We start from the raw sequence: 16,036 nt of genomic DNA on the forward strand, positions 1-16,036 counted from the left end.
CTTCCTGCCTTGATTGCCTTCCTCCTGTTCAGTTCCTACCAGAGCGGTGTTCCTGAATCTGTTGGTACTTTGGTCTTCAACTTCCCAGCATCCAGAATTGTGAGAAACACTTTCTATTATAAGCCACCCAGTCTATGATACTCTGTTCTAGCAGCCCAAACAGACTAAGGCAGAAATCAAGGAGGAGAGCGGAACGCAGTAGAGAGGTCAACAGTGACTGAAGATGGTTAGGCTATTCAGGAAAAACCCTGCCCTTACTCCCAGCAACCTCCAGAAAGGCAAACAGGCAGCCTCCACTTCTAGGAAGGTTCCCATCTTATTACAGCAATGGCGTGATCTCAGCTCACTGCAACCTCTGCCTCCCAGGTTCAAGTGATTCTCCTGCCTCAGCCTCCCGAGTAGCTGGGATTACAGGTGCCCAATCCTCCCACCTTGGCCTCCCAAAGTACTAGGATTACAAGTGTAATCAATTTTTGTATTTTTAGTAGAGATGGGGTTTCACCAGGTTGGGCAGGCTGGTCTCAAACTCCTGACCTCAAGTGATCCACCCGCTTCAGCCTCCCAAAGCGCTGGGATTACAGGTGTGAGCCACCGTGCCCGGACTCCCGGTTAATTTCTTTATTTTTTTTTTTAAAGAAATGGGGTTTTGCTATGTTGCTCAAGCTGGTCTCAAACTCCTAGGCTCAAGCAATCTGCCCGTCTCGGCCTTCTGCTGGGATTACAGGTGCCCAGTCCTCCCACCTTGGCCTCCCAAAGTGCTGGGATTACAAGCATGAGTCACCTTGCCCAGTCCCTCTTTCATTTTCTAACCCCCCACCCTCCTCCAGAGTCTCTGGCTCCATCCAACTACAACCGCAGCCTTTGTGATTGAGGCTAAAGAGATGTACTTCCGTCTTAGTAATATGAATAAGTTCTTGTAGATCTTTGGGGAATTATGGTGTTAATTGTATGTTAAAATGTTAAATGGTAGGCCGTGCGCGGTGGCTCACGCCTGTAATCCCAGCACTTTGGGAGGCCGAGTCGGGCGGATCACGAGGTCAGGAGATCGAGACCATCCTGGCGAACACCGTGAAACCCCGTCTCTACTAAAAAAAAATACAAAAAACTAGCCGGGCGAGGTGGCGGGCGCCTGTGGTCCCAGCTACTCGGGAGGCTGAGGCAGGAGAATGGCGGGAACCCGGGAGGCGGAGCTTGCAGTGAGCTGAGATCCGGCCACTGCACTCCAGCCTGGGTGACAGAGCGAGACTCCGTCTCAAAAAAAAAAAAAAAAAAAAATGTTAAATGGTAAAAGATCTGCCCTCTCATCTCCTTCCAGGTTTGTGAATTGGAAGGTGCAGAGAGGGTAGAGGCACCAGAAAAATCCATCCTGCCACATAACCAGAGAGGAAACATAAATAATCAGGTTTGAAATTCATGATGCTAATTTCCACCTGACTGGGGCACAGCCTGGTCTGCCTCAATCACAAAGGGAGGCACGGTTGGACAGGGAGGGGAGTGTTCTTGGCAAAGGCAAATAATGTCAATTGTGGTGATTGGACCTGGAGGCAATACTCTCAAAGTCTGTCTTCCTACCTATAAAGGGGTCTGATATGGTTTGGCTGTGTCCCCACCCAAATCTCATCTTGAATTCTAGCTCCCACAATTTCCATGTGTCTTGGGAAGGACCTGGTGGGAGGTAATTGAATCATGGAGCAGGTCTTTCCTGGGCTGTTCTCATGATAGTGAATAAGTCTCAAGAGATCTGAATACGTCTCATGAGTTTTATAAAGGGAAGTTTCCCTGCACAAGTTCTCTCTCTTGCCTACCACCATGTAAGACGTCCCTTGTTCTTCTGCCATGATTGTGGGGCCTCCTCAGCCATATGGAACTGTGAGTCAATCAAACCTCTTTCCTTTATAAATTATCCAGCCTTGGGTATGTCTTTATTAGCAGTGTGAGAACTGATTAATACAGGGTCTACGTATTACCAGTTTTGGAACTATTCCTGAAGGCAAACTTCCTTTTCAAGGTCAAGTTCTTCTTGGGTAGAGTGCAGTGGTCCAATCATAGCTCACTCTGCAGCCTTGACCTCCTGGGCTCAAGCACTCCTCCCACCTCAGCCTCCCAAGTAGATAGGACTACAGCTGTGCACTACCACGCCTAGCTATATTTTTATTTTTTGTAGAGATGAGGTCTTGCTCTGTTGCCCAGGCTGATGTTTAATTATTGGCCTCAAGCAAACCTTTGGCCTCCCAACATGTTGGGATTACAGATGTGAGCCACCGCACCCAGCCTCGTTCTGCTTTCTTATTCAAGCAGTTGTCATCTTCTTTGCCAAGAGGCTGTGTCTGGGTTCCTTGTCCAGGCCTCTCCTTTGCATCATTCTTCATCAAGGTGTCTGTTGGTGGCAAACTTCCTTTGCTCTGGCTTCAAGTTTCCATGTGGCAGGAAGTCCATCAGAGTAACATCTTAGCTGCTCTTGGTCCCCTTCCTTACTGTTTCCCCTGGGAGGAAGAATAACACTCCAGTGGGTGTGGGAGAAGGAACTGGGCATGCTCCACTTAGTCCCTTCTTTCTGTTCTTTTTGCCAACACACCTTCTCTTCTGTTCCTCCATGCCTTAAGTCCTACAGGGCCAGGCTCTACCTCTGAGGCATGGGTCTGCCCACTTCAGTGCTGGGTAGTAAAGCACTAAGCATTCAAACAGGGTGGCTAAGTCTGCCTCTAGGGTGAGGAATTCGAAGCTCCTTAGTTGACCGGATGCAGTGGCTATAATCTCAGCACTTTGGGAGGCTAAGGTGAGAGGATTGTTTGATCCCAAGAGTTCAAGACCAGCCTGGGCAACATAGTGAGACCCCACCTGATATGGTTTGGATTTGTGTCCCCACCCAAATCTCATGTGGAACTGTAATCCCCAGTGTTGGAGGAGGGGCCTGGTGTTTTGGGGGGGTGAGTGGCTCCTGGGGGTGAAGTTCCCCATTGTTGTTCTCGTGATAGTGAGTGAGTTCTCAGGAGATCTGGTTGTTTAAAAGGTGTGTAGCACCTCCCACTTTGCCCTCTTCCTCCTACTCCAGCCATGTAAGACTTGCCTGCTTCCCCTCACCTTCTGCCATGATCCTAAGTTTCCTGAGGCCTCCTCAGCCATGCTTCCTGGTCAGCCTGTGGAACCATGAGCCAATTAAACCTCTTAAGGCCGGGCACAGTGGCTCATGTCTGTAATCCCAACACTTTGGGAGGCCGAGGCGGGTGGATCACTTGAGGCCAGGAGTTCGAGACCAGCCTGGCCAACATGGTAAAACCCCATCTCTACTAAAAATACAAAAATTAGCCAGGTGTGTCAGTGCGCACCTGTAGTCCCAGTTACTCGAGAGGCTGAGATAGGAGAATCTCTTGAACCTGGAAAGCTGAGGCTGCAGTGAGCCAAGATCATGCCATTGCACTCCAGCCTGGGTGACAGAGTGAGATTCCTCTCAAAAACAAACAAACAAACAAACTTTAAAAAAAATAAATTACCCAGTCTTGGGTAGTTCTTTTTTTTTTTTTTTTTTGAGATGGAGTGTCACTCTGTCGCCCAGGCTGGAGCGCAGTGGCACGATCTCAGCTCACTGCAACCTCCACTTCCTGAGTTCAAGCAATTCTCTTGTCTCAGCCTCCCAAGTAGCTGGGACTACACGTGCCCACCTGGCTAATTTTTGTATTTTTAGTAGAGACGAGGTTTCACCATATTGGTCAGGCTGGTCTCGAACTCCTGACCTCAGGTGATCCACCTGCCTCGGCCTCCCAAAGTGCTGGAATTACATGTGTGAGCCACCACGCCCAGCCTAGTAGTTCTTTATAGCAATGCAAGAACAAACTAATACACCATCTCTACCAAGAATAATTTTCAAAATTAGCTGGGCATGGTGGCATGTGCTTGTGGTCCAAGCTACTTGGGAGGCTGAGATGGGAGGATTGTTGAGCCTGGGAGGTCAAGGCTGCAGTGTGTCATTATCACACCACTGCACTCCAGCTTGGGCAGCAGAGCCAGACCCTGTCTCAAAAAAAAAGAAGAAGAAGAAAAAGAAAAAGAAGAAGAAAATAAGAAGAAGGAGGAGGAGGAGGAGGAGAGGAGGAAGAAGAGGAGGAGGAAGAAAAAGCAGCTCTTTAGCCATATACCTAAAACAAATCAAATCTCTCCAAAATCAGTTCACTGGAAATCAAGTGATATTGCCATCCCCGCCTGCTTGGTTCCTGTGTCTTCCCTTCATTTTGTGCCAAATTTGAGCAGGAAAAAGTGACATGTTCCTTTTTTTTTTTTTTTTTTTTGAGAGAAATCTCTCTCTTGTCCCCCAGGCTTGAATGCAGTGACTCAGTCTCAGCTCACTGCAACCTCTGCCTCTCGGGTTCAAATGATTTTCCTGCCTCTGCCTCCCAAGTAACTGGGATTAAGGCTCCTACCACCACGTCCGGCTAATTTTTGTATCTTTTAGTAGAGACAGGGTTTCACGATGTTGGCCAGGCTGGTCTCGAACTCCTGACCTCAGGTGATCTGCCTGTGTCGGCCTCCCAAAGTGCTGGGATTACAAGCGTGAGCCACTGCACCCGGCCAAAAGTGGCATGGTCTTTACTGGGTTTTCCCCAAACCCTAGCAGTCTCAGCAGAGGCACATCTAAGCAGCCTACAATTAAATTAAAGAACTGGACCTCCCAACAAATAGAAATAACACATAATTCATTTTAGGTTTAACAGCAAATAGAGACAACACATAATTCATTATAAGTCTAGCAGTGAAGTGATGGGATTTCAAAAAAAGTTATGTTCTTTCCATCTGTAGCTAAAATATTTACACGGGGCCCTGGTCATATGCAAGTGGTGGTTTACAGAGCACAGCTTGTTCAAACCAAACAGTTGCTCTGTTCCCGCTTTTGGAAACTTGTCAAGGAATCAGTGTTTACTTAGACAACTTGGGCCCCAAGCGGCCCTTGTGTAGACTGAATTCAATCCAAGGAGAAGCCAAGGCCCAGGAACATTCCTCCTTCTCCCCTGACCATTGAACCGCAGACCTCTCAGTTCCCAGGGCCCTCTCGAAAGCATCCGGTTCAGTCTCTGGTCAACCGTCCAGTGCCCAGACTAGACAACAGAGACTAAGTCCTTTTTCAGAATTCCCAGGCTGGGCGTGGTGGCTCACACCTGTAATCCTAGCACTTTGGGAGGCCAAGGCGGGTGAATCATGAGGTCAGGAGTTCAAGACCAGCCTGGCCAAGATAATGAAACCCCATCTCTACCAAAAACACAAAAATTAGCCGGGTGTGGTGGTGGACGCCTGTAATACCAGCTCCTCAGGAGACTGAGGCAGAGAATTGCTTGAACCCAGGAGGCAGAGGTTGCAGTGAACCAAAATCGTGCCACTATACTCCAGCCTGGGTAACAGAGTGAGACTCAGTCTCAAAAAAAAAACTGAGCACAGTAGCTCACGCCTGTAATCCCAGTACTTTGGGAGGCTGAGGCGGGCAGATCGCGAGGTCAGGAGATAGACACCATCCTGGCTAACATGGTGAAACCCCATCTCTACTGAAAATACAAAAAATTAGCCAGGTGTCCCAGCTACTGGGGAGGCTGAGGCGGGAGAATAGTGTCAACCCAGGAGGCGGAGCTTGCAGTGAGCCGAGATTGCGCCACTGCACTCCAGCCTGGCTGACAGAGCGAGACTCTGTCTCAACAACAACAACAAGAATTGGCCCCTTCGCGCCCAACTTTTTGAGTAATCGTGTGCGTGAATGTCTCATTTATTTAACTCCCAAAGAGAGAGCTTCAGCTTCAGGGAAAAGGATTTGATGTTTAATATGTGAGTGACTTGAATTAGTCTAGAGCATAGTTCAGGAGGTGGGTCAGCTGTGGGAAACTGGCCACAGAGAATCTAAAAAGGTCAAGTCTGAGTGTTCAGGAAACACGATCTGCTATCTACCCAAAGCAAGAAAACAAGCCCTATGTTATTGAAGAACAGTGGAGGTACAAGTGCGAACATCAACAATTGTGCACATAAAAAGCACATACGGCCGGGCGCGGTGGCTCACGCCTGTAATCCCAGCACTTTAGGAGGCCGAGGCAGGTGGATCGCTGGATTCCAGGAGTTGAAGACCAGCCTGAGCAACAAGGCAATTGCATCTCTACAAAAAATACAAAAAGTAGCCAGGCATGGTGGCATGAGCCTGTAGTGCCAGCTACTCAGGAGAGAGGACTGTTTGTGCCTGGGAGGTCGAGGCTGTAGTGAGCTATAGTTGTACCACTGTACTCCAGCCTGGGTGACAGAGTGAGACCCTATTTCACAAGAAAAAAAAAAAAAAAAAAGCACATGCCACAGTACCTAGTCCCTGAATAAAAGGTAGTAGTAATTGTTATTCTTGTTCTTGTTGAGATAACTTGGAAAATTAATGTATTAGTCCATTTTCACACTGCTGTAAAGAACCACTTGAGACTGGGTAATTTATGAAGAAAAGGGGTTTAATTGACTCGCAGCTCTGCAGGCTTAACAGGAATCATGGCTTGGAGGCCTCAGGAAACTTACGATCATGGCAGAAGGCAAAGGGGAAGCAAGGACCCTCTTTGCATGATGGCAGAAGAGACAGAACACAGGGAAAAGGGCTATACACTTTTAAAACTCAGATCTCATAAGAATTCATCCACTATCACAAGAACAGCAAGGGGGAATTCTACTCCCATGATCCAATCACCTCCCACCAGGTCCTTCCCCTGACACGTGGGGATTACAATTCAACATGAGATTTGGGGGAGGACACAGCCAAACCATATCAACTAATGAGATCAGCATGTGGGTAGGTCCCATGGGAATTATACCGACAGAATTAATTCAGTTAATAGTAGTTTCTGTCTGTCCTATCCTTTTACTTGGTGACTGCCTTTCTCTGATCTTAGGTGGTTCTTTTTTTTTTTTTTTTTTTTTTGAGACAGTCTTGCTCTGTCACCCAGGCTGGAGTGCAATGGCATGATCTCGACTCACTGCAATCTCTGCCTTCTCAGTTCAAGCAATTCTCCTGCTTCAGCCTCCCAAGGAGCTGGGATTACAGGAGCCTACCACCACGCCTGGGTAATTTTTTTATTTTTAGTAGAGACGGGGTTTCACTATGTTGGTCATGCTGGTCTCGAACTCCTCACCTCGTGATCTGCCCGCCTTGGCCTCCCAAAGTGTTAGGATTACAGGCATGAGCCACCGTGTCTGGCCTGATCTTAGGTGGTTCTAAGGGGACCTGAAATTTACAATCTTGAAGAACAATGGAGGTAAAAGTGTGAACATCAACCAGTGTGCACATAAAAAGCACATGAGGCTGGGCTTGGTGGCTCACACCTGTAATCCTAGCAGTTTAGGAGGCCGAGGCAGGTGGATTGCTGGAGTCCATCCCCACCCAAATCTCCTGTTGGTCTCCTGGACTCTAGCAATCCACCTGCCTTGACCTCTCAAAGTGCTAAAATTACAGGCGTCAGTCACCAAGCCCAGCTGTGTGTGCTTTTTATGCTATTGTTGATGTTCACACTTTTACCTCCATTGTTCTTCAAGATTGTAAGTTTCCTGAGTCACTGTCTACCAGTACAGTGGTGGACAGTGACCTGGGACAGACCAGTCATAGCAGCCAAACTTTTCATCCAATATGGCTGGTCCTAGGGATAGGCTTGTTACTCAAGAAGGGCCAATCAGAATCCTTCTATGAGATTTGGAATCTCCCAGGAGGCAAGTTAGTATAATAGAGAAAGCATGAGCTTTGCTAACTGGAGCTATGGATTCTGGCTCATGGAATTGGGCAAGTTTCTTTACTTCTTTGAGGATTAACTGAGATAAAATAGAGTGCTTGGCACAGAGTAGACATCAGTAAGTGGCTTCTGTCGATAACCTTTATAATAAAAAGCACTACTCTAATTAACCTTCCTCACTGTTCCACCCTGCCTAATCAACCTTTGCTCTGTAAAGCTCTTCTAAAAAGCGATAATTGGGAGACCTACCTTTTAGTGGGAAGGGCCATACTTAATTTTCCCTGACCCTTGAGCTTTCCAGAGAGCAGAGAAGGGATGAGAGAGTCAAATCTCAGAAAGGAAAGGTCAATGTCCAGTCCATCCACTGATGACAAGGAACTGGGGAATCTTTCATTCAGCTAGAATTCTAAAAACGGTCTTCAGCCTAGACGCTAGAACATTGTGGCCTCATAGAACTTCCTTCTCTGATGGAAATATTTATATCTCTGCTGTCTACCAGAGTAACCACAAGCTACGTGTGATTACTGAGCATTTGGAAAAGGACTAGTGGAACTGAGGTACTGAATTATTTATTTATTTAAATTAATTGACATTTACATATCCACATGTGGCAATGGCTACCATACTGAACAGAGCAGCTCCAGATTGGAGCATGGCATTAGCAGACAGGCACAGAAGTAGATGAGAATAATAGCCAGTGTTTGCTTGGGCAGGAAAGGTTACTACGGCTTAGAAGCAGGTGAGTCTCCAGGTTTAGAGAGGTACTAAAGAAAAGCCATCTGGACAGGCGCAGTGGCTCATGCCTGTAATCCCAACACTTTGGGAGGTCAAGGCAGGCCGATTATTTGAGTTCAAGAGTTTGAGACCAGCCCGGTCAACATAGTGAAACTCCATTTCCCATCCTGGCTAACACGGTGAAACCCCGTCTCTATTAAAAATATAAAAAAAAAAAAACTAGCCGGGCGAGGTGGCGGCGCCTGTAGTCCCAGCTACTCGGGAGGCTGAGGCAGGAGAATGGCGTGAACCCGGGAGGCGGAGCTTGCAGTGAGCTGAGATCCGGCCACTGCACTCCAGCCTGGGTGACAGAGCGAGACTCCGTCTCAAAAAAAAAAAAAAAAAAAAAAAAAGAAACTCCATTTCTGCAAAAATACAAAAATTAGCCAGGCATGGTGCACGTGCCTATAATCTCAGCTGCTCAGGAGGCTGAGACAGGAGAATCGCTTGAACCGGGAGATGGAGGTTGCAGTGAGCTGAGATTGTACCATTGTACTCCAACCTGGGCAACAAGAGCAACACTCTGTCTCAAAAAAAAAAAAAAATTGCCAATGCTCACTATGTTACAAGTTGTCACAGTGGAGTATTGGGAAAAGTTTTCAATTAGCAATAATCATGCCTTGGATAATAATCATCGGCTATGATACTGCCACAGCACAAAACTTGTATTTTGTTTTGTTTTTTTGAGAGAGAGTCTCGCTCTGTCACCCAGGCTGGAGTGCAGTGGCGCGATCTCGGCTCACTGCAAACTCCGCCTCCCAGGTTCAAGCAATTCTCCTGCCTCAGCCTCCCGAGTAGCTAGGATTGCAGGCGCCCACTACTATGCCTGGCTAATTTTTTTTGTATTTTTGTTAGAGACGGTTTCACCATGTTGGCCAGGTTGGTTTCAAACTCCTGACCTCAGGTGATCCACCCACCTTGGCCTCCCAAAGTGCTAGGATTATAGGCGTGAGCCATCATGCCCAGCCCCTTGCATCATTATTAGTCACTGCAATAGTCTACTGACTACACTCACTATAAATCACATAACCAACCTCAATTTTGTATTTTGTAGGATGTTTCCAATTTTTTTCAGAGTGACGCTAGGATGGGTGCCACATAACTTCCCCTGCACCCCCCATCATTTTTGTAAGGCAGAAGGAGCATGAGTTTTGAGGGCAGATAGACCAGGGTTAAAATCCTGGGCATTCATTACTTAGTAGCCACATGACCCCTGACAAGATCTTTTCTTTTCTTTTCTTTTCTTTTCCTTTCCTTTTTCTTTTCTTTTCTTTTCCTTTCTTTTCTTTTCTTTCTCTCTCTCTCTTTCTTTGTTTCTTTCTTTCTTTTTTTCCTCTTGATACTGTCGCCCAGGCTGGAGTGCAGTGATATGATCTCGGCTCACTGCAATCTCCACTTCCCAGGTTCAAGCAATTCTCTTGCCTCAGCCTCCTGAGTAGTTGGGACTACAGGCACGTGCCATCACATCCAGCTAATTTTTGTATTTTTAGTAGAGATGGGGTTTCACTATATTGGCCAGGCTGGTCTGGAACTCCTGACCTCAAGTAATCCGCCCGCTTCAGCCTCCCAAAGTGCTGGGATTACAGGCACGAGCCACCAAGCCCGGCCCACAAGATCATTCATTTTCCAGAGCCTCAACTTTTTCATCTATAAAATAGGAATAATACTATCTGCTTTTCCTGGTTGTTATCAGAGCTGGACATTTATAAATTGCCTCTCACATTACCCAGCACCATGGAAATCTTTAATGAATTACAACTAACGCTATTATAGTGTTTGTTTTGTTTTGTTTAGACACACTATCACCCAGGCTGGAGTGCAGTAGTGCCATCACAGCTAACTGCAGCCTCAAACTCCTGGACTCAAGCAATTCTCCTGCCTCAGCCTCCCCAATGGCTGGGACTGTAGGCATGCCCAGCTAATTTAAAATTTTTATTTTGTATGGATGGTGTCTCACTATGTTGCCCAGGTTGGTCTTGAACTCCTAGTGTCAGAGGCATTTGAACAAGAGCAACTCCATCTTGAATAGGGGCTGGGTAAAATAAGGCTGAGACCTACTGGGCTGCATTCCCAGAAGGTTAGGCATTCTTAGTCACAGGATGAGATAAGAGGTCAGCACAAGGTACAGGTCACGAACACCCTGCTGATAAAACAGGATGTGGTAAAGAAACTGGCCAAAACCCACCAAAACCAAAATGGTGATGAAAGTGACTTCTGGTTGTCCTCACTGCTCATGATATGCTAATTATAATGCATTAGCATGCTAAAAGACACTCCCACCAGCTCCATGACAGTTTACAAATGCCATGGCAATGTTCTGAAGTTATTCTTTATGGCCTAAAAAGGGAAGGAATGCTCAATTCCTGGAAATCCCCATCCCTTTCCCAGAAAATTCATGAATAATCCACCCCTTGTTTAGCATATGGTCAAGAAATAACTATAAGTACACTCAGTTGCACAGCACATACCACTGCTCTGCCTATGGAGTAGCCATTCTTTTATTCTTTTATTTTCTTAATAAAGTTGCTTTCACTTGACTCTATGGACTTGCCCTGAATTCTTTCTTGCACAAGATCCAAGAACCCTCTCTTGGGGTCTGGATTGGGACTCCTTTCCGGTAACACTGGTCTCAAGTGGTCCTCCTGCCTCAGCCTCCCAAAGTGTTGGGATTATAGGTGTCAGGCACCGCACCTGGTCTAGTTTTTTAAAAAATCATAATCATTTTTGGCCTGGCGTGGTAGCTCACACGTGTAATCCCAGCACTTTGGGAGGCCGAGGCAGGCGGATCACGAGGTCAGGAGATCGAGATCATCCTAGCTAACATGGTGAAACCCCGTCTCTGCTAAAAAAAAAAAAAGTACAAAAAAATTAGCCCGGGCCGGGCGCGGTGGCTCAAGCCTGTAATCCCAGCACTTTGGGAGGCCGAGACGGGCGGATCATGAGGTCAGGAGATCAAGACTATCCTGGCTAACGCGGTGAAACCCCGTCTGTACTAAAAATACAAAAAATAGCCAGGTGAGGTGGCGGGCGCCTGTAGTCCCAGCTACTCGGGAGGCTGAGGCAGGAGAATGGCGTAAACCCGGGCGGCGGAGCTTGCAGTGAGCTGAGATCCGGCCACTGCACTCCAGCCTGGGCAACAGAGCGAGACTCCGTCTCAAAAAAAAAAAAATTAGTCCGGTGTGGTGGCGGTAGCCTGTTGTCCCAGCTACTCAGGAGGCTGAGGCAGGAGAATGGCGTGAACCCGGGAGGCGGAGCTTGCAGTGAGCTGAGACTGCGCCACAGAGCTTCAGCCTGGCCGACAGAGTGAGACTCCGTCTCAAAAAAAAAAAAAAAAAAAAAATCATTTTTAGGAAGTTCAATTTCAAGAACTTCTCTGTTTCAAGATTTCCCGATTTGTTTGTGCTAACAGGTCTCATGGCCCATCTCTTCTGATTGGATCAGAATCCCTGACAGCTTAGAGGCTGGCAGGCCGAGGGTCCCCAAGGCATGAGAGAAGAGGGGGCCCTGGGGAACTTGAAGGAAGCATCACAGGAAGCCGCAGGTGGGCGGGAGGGGGATTCCTCCTGCTCCTACTAACCAAATGCACAGTCCTCCCCTCAAGCTTGCTTATCCTCTGAGCTCTTTTGCAACCTTGGTGATGGGTGGGGGAGACCGAGAATGGAGAACGTCACAATGGTGGGAGAGGATGGCGTGGTGGAGCCGGAGGTTGGAAGAATCGGGAGGAACCCTGTGTTTTCCCTGTGTTTTCCCTCCAGAGGTGGCATCCCTGGGGTGGTAGATAAGGCATTGTGTTTGGAATTCAGCCCCATGGGTGTATATAGCTGGGGTTCTAGTCCCTCCTGAGCTACCTTCAGCAAATTACTATACCCCCATTAGTCCTGTTTTCCTTGTCAGTTAAATGGCCAAGCTAACAATAATGTCCACACAGAACTGGGAAGTTCAAATAATAAACAACAGCGCTGTCCCCAGGCATGGAGCAAATACTGCTTGCCAGGTCCTGGGCTGAGTCATTCCCACGCATGACTTCATCCGATCCTCACAACAGGCCCCAAAGGTAGGTGCTATTGTTTCCGTTTTACAAGGAAGAATGCAGGGCTTGGAGAGAGGAAGGCTCCTTCCCATGCACCTCTCTGCTTTGTAAACTGGAAAGTCCTGAGTAGTTGTAATTTGTAGTTATGAATCTCTGGAGTTCTCAGCTCATTCCCTGGAGATTTGTGCTAGAAAGTTCTAGAAGTTTGCAGAGTTTATTAAATAAATTGATTTGACATGTATTTATTGAACACTTTGCTATGGTCTGAATGTTTTTGCATCCCTAATATTCACATGTTAAAATCTTCACTTCCAAGGTATTAGGAGGCGGGCATTTGGGGAAGTGATTAGGGCATGAGAGTGGAGAACTCAGGATTGGGATCAGTGTGCTTATGAAAGAGACCACAGGGCACTAGCCACTCCTTCTACTATGTGGGGACACAGTGAGAAGGCACCACCTGTGAACTAGGAATAGGGCATTCGCCAAACACCAAATCTGCTGGCATCATGATCTTGGACTTGCCAGCCTCCAGAACTGTGAGTAGTAAATGTCTGCTGTTTATAAGACACTCAGTCAATGATAGTTTGTTATAATAGCCCAAATAGCCCAACACGCCTGCTGTGTGCTAGAAGTGGTTCTAGGTGCTTGGGATTCAGCAATGAACACCATAAAGCAACCTCAAAGAGGATACATTTTTGTACACAAAGACTGAAAAATCAGCAACAAAGAAATACAAAATAAGACAAGGTGAGGGGGTAGTGCAATTTTTTGTCCAATGGTCAGAGAAGGAGGTTGTGCTCACCACTGTGACAAGATGGAAGCTGTGCTCACCACTTGCATTACAGTGTACAAGAATGTAATCTCAATAAGGACAAGGCCCTGGGACTTTGTTTCCCTTACATCTCCAGTCCCTAGCACAAGTTCTGGTTTCTAGTAGGTGCTCAATAAATATTCGTTGAATGAATGAATGAACAAATAGCCTCAGTCTCAGATCTGCCAGAGAAATGTCCATTTTAGGGTAGACATGGGATTTTGAATTCACCTCCTATGAGCTGACATTTACAGAGAAACTTGCGTGCCCCAGGCACTGTGCCAGCCTCTATGGCTGAGTACAGCCCTTCCCTTGAGCATCTTCACTAGAGAAGATAGTGGTGCTTGCAATTTAGTGGTCTAGAAGAGAAGGCAGCAAAGAGAAGAAGGGAAGAACAGGAGTTAAGTGCTAAGAGGAAGCATTTCAGGGTCAGCAAAGAATTCAGCAAGCCGATTGCCTGACATTTTTTTCTTGATGCAAAAAATAGCTAATTCTGCTTTTTGGACTGGGGCTCGCTGAGTCAGGGGTTCAAAGAGAATAGCATGAGGATAGGAGCAGTAAATGTCATCTGCAGCAGATGGTGATGCTCCAGAGACAGAACGTGGCCTTGAAGATGCTTCCCTCCACTGCCTCTGGCCCAAGAATCAAGGTCGAGGGCGGGCAACCAAGCTCAGCTCCCCGGGGTCCCGATCCCAGCCTCTCAACTAGGCCAACCCTTCCCAAGAACATCACCCTTGTTCCACCCTCTCGGACTCCACACCAGGCTCAGTGGAGTCTCAGAGTCCAAGGGTGTGAGAAGAATAATTCCAGCATCTGTTATTAACCATCATTTCTATTTTTTTGGCTTCACTTTCTCTTTGGCCCTGAGAACACTGGGTCAGTGCACAAAACAACTGACTTGCCAGGTCTTTGTTCATACTCACAAAAGAAGTGGATGATTATTACAAGAACAGACTTTGCATTCCATATTTACCCCAGATGACATTGCCTTGATCCCTAAAATAACTCCAGATCGCCTGGGTGGAACTTGCTTGTTCCTTTTCATCTTGCTATTTTGCAATTGTTTATGGAGAACATCACCATAGTGATATTATCAGAGGCAGGGCAGAATGAAACTCCAAACTCTGGGTTGTTATTGGTTTTTCCTTTGTACCTCGGAACATGACTTTTTCAACCCAAACCTTCTCTTTTATTTCTTATAAGCATTACAGTTCTCAGTTCCAACTCAGCCAGCATCACTTTCTGACTCATCCCCAGCAGTTAAGACCACAGAGACGGTCCACACTAGAATGAGGGATGGAAGTGCTTGGGTTGAGTTTCCAAATTGGAAACCGTATTTACCAGAAATCTTCTTTCTTTCAGATAAGATTGGGGTCAAAGTACTAGAGTGTTGAAAGAGGCACTAAATAAACTAAGAATCTAAAGGACCTTCAGTGTTTGGGCCAAGGAACATGGTGATAGAGTTCAACAAATAAACACAGCTGGCGTAGGGTGAGCCTTTAGCAAACACTTATCTTCTTGATTTTTTTTTTTTTTTTTTGGTCATAATTGTCAACTTGGCCCAAAGCCTTTATTATAGCATTCTCATACACTGCTGCCAGGGGTGTGTATTTGTACAACTTTCTAATGAAATTTGGCAATGAATAGCAAAAGCCTTGACAATGTAGCTCTTCCTTAGATGCAAAATTCTACTTGTGGACGCTAAAAGAATAATTAGGGAGATGAGCAGAAGGATACATACAAAGATGTTTATTGCTAATGATGGTGAAAAATTGGAAACAACCAAACCGTACAACATTAGGAGGTTACTTTTAAAAAATCAAAATCCAGGCCTGGCTCAGTGGCTCATGCCTATAATCCCAGCACTTTGGGAGGCTGAGGTGGGAGAAGCACTTGAACCAAGGAGTTTGAGACCAGCCTAGGCAACACAGTGGGACCCTGTCTCTACAAAAAAATTTTAAAAAGTAAAACAAAAGAAAAAAATCATAATGTCTGCTCCATGCAATGGATACTGAGCCACTATTAAAAATTATGCCGGCTGGGCACGGTGGCTCACGCCTGTAATCCTAGCACTTTTGGAGGCCAAGGTGGGCAGATCACGTGAGGTCAGGAGTTCGAGACCAGCCTGGCCAATATGGTGAAACTCTGTCTCCACTAAAAATACAAAAATCAGCTGGGTGCAGGAGTGGGCATCTGTAATTCCAGCTACCTGGGGGGCTGCGGCAGGGGAATCACTTGAACCCGGGAGGCAGAGATTGCAATAAGCCGAGATCACACCACCGCACTTCAGCCTGGGTGACAAAGCAAGACTCTGTCTCAAGAGAAAAAAGACCATGCGCAGTGGCTCATGCCTGTAATCCCAGCACTTTGGGAGGCCGAGGCGGGCAGATCACAAAGTCAGGAGTTTGAGACCAGCCTGGCCAATATGGTGAAACCCCGTCTCTACTAAAAACACAAAAATTAGCCGGGCATGGTGACGGGCGCCTGTAGTCCTAGCTACTCGGGAGGCTGAGGCAGGAGAATCGCTTTAACCTGGGAGGTGGAGGTTGCACTGAGCTGAGATGGCACCACTGCACTCCAACCTGGTGACAGAGCGAGACTCCATCTCAAAAAGAAAAAGAAAAAGTAAAAGCCACAGGAGAATCTTTAATAATGTGTAAAATATTCGTAATGTGTTATCAAGTGAGAAAAAAGCAGGTT

At 46.7% G+C, this 16,036-nt stretch overlaps 1 non-coding gene across 1 annotated transcript; it reads right to left on the reverse strand.

Annotated features, from left to right (window-relative positions):
- Positions 1-9,018: 9,018 nt before the first annotated feature.
- Positions 9,019-9,159, reverse strand: LOC117094126. The gene has a single exon (XR_004441436.1). It is a non-coding gene; the product is annotated as a U4 spliceosomal RNA (small nuclear RNA).
- Between the last annotated feature and the right edge of the window lie 6,877 nt (positions 9,160-16,036).

This window comes from Trachypithecus francoisi, unplaced genomic scaffold, assembly GCF_009764315.1.
Source record: "Trachypithecus francoisi isolate TF-2019V2 unplaced genomic scaffold, Tfra_2.0 Lachesis_group12, whole genome shotgun sequence".
NCBI classification, from domain to species: domain Eukaryota; kingdom Metazoa; phylum Chordata; class Mammalia; order Primates; family Cercopithecidae; genus Trachypithecus; species Trachypithecus francoisi.